Below are 5,000 nucleotides of genomic sequence, written 5' to 3'. Positions count from 1 at the left end.
TCCTCCTCTTCCTTCTTCTTCTTCTCCATTATTTTCTTTTTCTTTTTTCCTACTTCCTCTTCCTTCTTCATTTCCTTCCTTCTTTTCTCTTCTTTTTCTTTCTCTTTCTCTTCCTTCTCTTTTATCCTCCGCGTCCTTCTCTTTTTGTTCCTCCTCCTCCTCCTCCTCTTCCCCCTTTTCTCCTTCTCTTTGGTCTCTTTCTCCTTTTCCCTCTTTCTCTTCTTTCTCTTTCTCTTACCTCCTCTTCCTTCTTCTTCACTCTTCTCCTTTTCCTCTCCTCTTTATTCTTCCTCCATCTCCTCCTTTTCTCTTTCTTCCTCTTCCTCTTTGTTTTTCTTTTCGTTGCCCTTCTTCCTTTTCCTCCTTCTCCTTCATTTTCTTCCTCCTTTTCTCCTCTTTCTCTTCTCTGTATTCCTTTTCCTCCTCCTCCTACTTCTCTCATTCCTCTTTCTCTTTTCTTCTTGCTCACATCTAACTAATTTCTCCCCCTCGTTCTTCTTCCCTCCTTTTTTCTCCTCCTCCTCCTCCTCTTCTTCTATTTCTTCACTTCGCGTTTATGTATGTATGTATGTATGTATGTATGTATGTATGTATGTAGACGTAAAGAAAAATTGATGATGCAGTAAATAATGAAGAAGAAACAAGATTACCAAAGACAACACGAATAAAAGACGACGTGAATGAATGAATAAATAAATGAAAGAAGGAAGAAAGGAATGAAGGAAGGAAGGAAGGAAGGAAGGAAGGAAGGAAGAAAAGGAAGGAGGGAAGCGAACGAGACGAAGCAAAAGATGAATAATTAATGCAGTGGCAAAAGAATGTATAAGAAAGAAGGAAAGGATGAAAGGAAGAAAGAAAAGACGAAGAAAGAAAGAAAGAAAGAAAGAAAGAAAGAAAGAAAGAGGGAAAGAAAAACAAAAAACAAAGAAAATGGATAATGATAAAGTAGAAAATAGAAAAAAAGAGAAAAAGCGAAATTGAAAAATGACAAATTTATAGTAAAGCGGAGAGAGAGAGAGAGAGAGAGAGAGAGAGAGAGAGAGAGAGAGAGAGAGAGAGAGAGAGAGAGAGAGAGAGAGAGAGAGAGAGAGAGAGAGAGAGAGAGAGAGAGAGAGAGAGAGAGAGAGAGAGAGAGAGAGAGAGAGAGAGAGAGAGAGAGAGAGGAAGGTGAGGGGAACAAGTGAAGAGGGGGTGAGGGGAAGGAACGGAGGGGAGAAAGGAGGTGAGAGGGGAGAGGGGGTGAGGGGAGAGTGTGTTAGGGGAGGAGGCTGACAGGGATGAGAGTGGGTGACAAGGTGAAGGGAGTGGGGAAGAAGGGGAAGGAGGGGAAGGAGGGGAAAGGAGGTGAAGGTGGGGGGAGTCGAGAGAGTGAGAGTAGTGAGAGTGAGAGTGAGAGGGAGTGAGAGTGAGAGGGAGTGAGAGAGAGGGGGGAGAGGGAGTGGGGAGGGGCTCTGCTATTCGTCGTCAGCGGGTAATTGCCGTCTTGAAGGGGACAAGTTGACGGGGAGAGAGAGAGAGAGAGAGAGAGAGAGAGAGAGAGAGAGAGAGAGAGAGAGAGAGAGAGAGAGAGAGAGAGAGAGACACATTCCTTCCTTCCCTCCCCATATTCCATACATCCTTCTCTCTCTCTCTCTCTCTCTCTCTCTCTCTCTCTCTCTCTCTCTCTCTCTCTCTCTCTCTCTCTCTCTCTCTCTCTACTTTCTTTTCTCTAGTGTTTGTGATCATTCAGTCTTAATTGCATTTTCTTTAATTTCTTCTTTCCTGTACAACTTTCTTTATTTCTTCCTTCTTTTCTTCCTTTTCCTGTTAATTTTCTTTTTTCACTTTCTCCTATCTATTTTCTGTCCTTCCTTCCTTCCTTCCTACGTTCTTTTTTTCCTTTTCTTCCTCTTTTGTTTAATTTTCTCTCTCTCTATTTTCTATTCCTCTTTATCCCTCATTTCCTTTCTTCCTACCCCTCTTCCTTTCCTTCATTCTCGTGTTTTTTTTTTTTTATCATTCCCAATTCTTTTCTTCTTCAATGATTCCTTGTTCTGTAATTTCTCAAGCGTCTCTCTCTCTCTCTCTCTCTCTCTCTCTCTCTCTCTCTCTCTCTCTCTCTCTCTCTCTCTCTCTCTCTCTCTCTCTCTCTCTCTCTCTCTCTCTCTCCATCCTACCTTGCGCTCTGAACCAGGAGGAAGAGGAGGAGGAGGAGGAGGAGGAGGAGGAGGAGGAGGAGGTAATATGGAGGAGGACCATGTTAGCTCAACACACTGACTTTATATGTTATTTGATTCTCTCTCTCTCTCTCTCTCTCTCTCTCTCTCTCTCTCTCTCTCTCTCTCTCTCTCTCTCTCTTATTGAATTTAACTCCACCCACAGTTCTATCTTATTAACTTTCCTGCTTTCTCTCTCTCTCTCTCTCTCTCTCTCTCTCTCTCTCTCTCTCTCTCTCTCTCTCTCTCTCTCTCTCTCTCTCTCTCTCTCTCTCTCTCTCTCTCTCTCTCACGCCGGTAAGTTTCAAGGTAAAATAAACAAAAAAAATTTAACTGACAAATACGCAACATGGCAAATGCGATGATAATAATAATAATACATACATATATTACATAATACATACATACATACTACATACATACATAATAATAATAATAATAATAATAATAATAGTAATAAAACTGATGATGATAATGATGACAAACGAAGGTACACACACACACACACACACACAAATAAATAAAATAAAACCTGTAGTAATAATTATACACGAAAAGAAAAATAATACGATGTTAATTACGTATATTCAGAGTTAAATGGAAAAAAAAAAAGACAGGAAAAATTATGCCTATTAATCGGATGTCGAAATGTGAGGGAACCAGTAAGCATGTGTGTGTGTGTGTGTGTGTGTGTGTGTGTGTGTGTGTGTGTGTGTGTGTGTGTGTGTGTGTGTGTGTGTGTGTGTGTGTGTGTGTGTGTTTAACGAGAGAACATCCAGCCATAACATTTTTTTCCTACACACATAAAACCTGATAAATAAACAAATACATAAAAAAAATAATAATAATAATGACGCGGATAAATAAATGAAAGAAATATTAATAATGAATAACAACAATGAACGGTAATAGCCAGCCATGATCATTGGAAGAGAATAAAGATGAGATGGAATGAAATGATTAGTGAGGATGAAAAGGGAGAAAGAAAACAAATGACAATAAAAAGGAGAAAAAAATAAGGAAATGAACAACACACAAATTACTCAAGGAGGAGGAGGAGGAGGAGGAGGAGGAGGAGGAGGAGGAGGAAAGAAAGGGATATTTACTTTCCTCTCTCTCTCTCTCTCTCTCTCTCTCTCTCTCTCTCTCTCTCTCTCTCTCTCTCTCTCTCTCTCTCTCTCTCTCTCTCTCTCTCCTTCTCCCTCCCTCTAGGTTTCCTTCACCTCCTTCCTCCCTCTCCTCCCTCCCTCTAGCTTTCCCTCATCTCCTTCCTCCCTCTATCATGTCTTCCTTTCTTCTCACTCACCCTTCTCCCTTTTCTTCCTCCGTTTCCACACGTACCTGCAAAGAAAGAAAATATGAAAGATAATGTAAGAAAAGGGGAAAATGTAAGTATTATGAATAACTTTGAAATAATACAAGGGAGAAATATAAATACAAACGAACATTTTTTTTTGTGTATGTATTACAAATTGTTGCCTTTATTATGTATTTATTACTTATAGGTTTGTTTGTTTGTTTGTTTTTTGTTTTCTTTAGTATGTTGCAAGAATATTTAATTAGAGGCAAGGCTTTCATTAACTGTGGATTTATTGCTTGTTTCGTGATACTATTTTAAGTACATTTGTTTTTTTTGTTTGTTTTTGTTTTTTACGTTCTTATATTCACCTTCTTCAATTTCATCTCCCTTTTTCTCTGTCTTCCCTTTTTTTCGTTCACTTTCCTTCCTTTTTTGTATTCACTTTCTTTCCTTTCCTTTCCTCCTATATATACGTTGTCTGCCTGCCTGTCTGTCTGTCTCCCTGCCTGTTTGTCTGTCTATCTGCCTGCCTGTCTGTTTATCTGCCTACCTGTCTACCTGTCTGTCTGTCTACCTGTTTGTCTCTGTCAGTCTACCTATCTACTTAGCTGTCTGCCTGCCAACCTGTCTGTCTCTCTGCCTGCCTGTCTGTCTGTCTGTCTACCAGTCTGTCTGAATATCTGCCTGTCTGTTTGCCTGTCTCTCTATTTCCCAGTCAGTGTGTGTGTAATTCCCATCGTCATTATCATTTAACACAGCAAGGCAATGAGATACGTTTCTTTACATTCACGGCGCCACATTATGCATGACGCTAAGTATTACGTGAGGAACACCACCACCAGGAAGGGACCCGACGCCTCGCTGAATGAGTAAAGCGGCGCCTCAGTTAGTCAAGAAGTGGACAGGTGAGCATCTGCGGCCGCCGATTGCTTCCCTTCTTCTTCACTTACGAGGATGCATAAATTATAGTGTCTCTGAAGGAAGATGGTGGAGAAGAGGAAGGAGACGACAGAAGAAGAAAGGAGGGAGAAGAAGAAGAAAAAGAAGAAGAAGAAGAAGAAGAAGAAGAAGAACACACACACACACATACATACCTGCTCTTTCTCTCGCATTCACAACAAGGAATACAGGAAGAGAGAGAGAGAGAGAGAGAGAGAGAGAGAGAGAGAGAGAGAGAGAGAGAGAGAGAGAGAGAGAGAGAGAGAGAGAGAGAGAGAGAGAGAGAGAGAGAGAGAGAGGCATGAGGTGTGATTGTGTTATAATAACCTAGTTACCTGAGGATCACTCTCTCACTCGATTACCAACTAATCACTAACTTTTTTTCCTTTCCTCCTCCTCCTCCTCCTCCTCCTCCTCCTCCTCCTCCTCCTCCTCCTCCTCCTCACTCGCAGCTACAATAATTACGTTCGACATTTTTCTTTCTTATTACATTACTGAGATCCAGAATTGTTTCTCCTTCCTCTCTTCCCTCCTCCCCTCCCTCCCTTCCTTCACTCCACTCTCCC

General features: G+C 41.1%; 1 protein-coding gene across 1 annotated transcript in view; it reads right to left on the bottom strand.

Moving 5' to 3' along the window:
- LOC135102282 (neurotrimin-like) overlaps positions 1-5,000 on the bottom strand; it is a 199,524-nt gene that overhangs the window by 96,848 nt on the left and 97,676 nt on the right. The window contains exon 3 of the mRNA XM_064007273.1: positions 3,502-3,536. The gene's annotated coding sequence lies outside the window, so the exon portion shown is untranslated. The remainder of the gene's footprint in view (positions 1-3,501; positions 3,537-5,000) is intronic.

This window comes from Scylla paramamosain, chromosome 7 (genome assembly GCF_035594125.1).
Source record: "Scylla paramamosain isolate STU-SP2022 chromosome 7, ASM3559412v1, whole genome shotgun sequence".
NCBI classification, from domain to species: Eukaryota; Metazoa; Arthropoda; class Malacostraca; order Decapoda; family Portunidae; genus Scylla; species Scylla paramamosain.
Note: the sequence above shows the minus strand (reverse complement) of the source record. Positions and strands in the feature narration are given on the sequence as shown.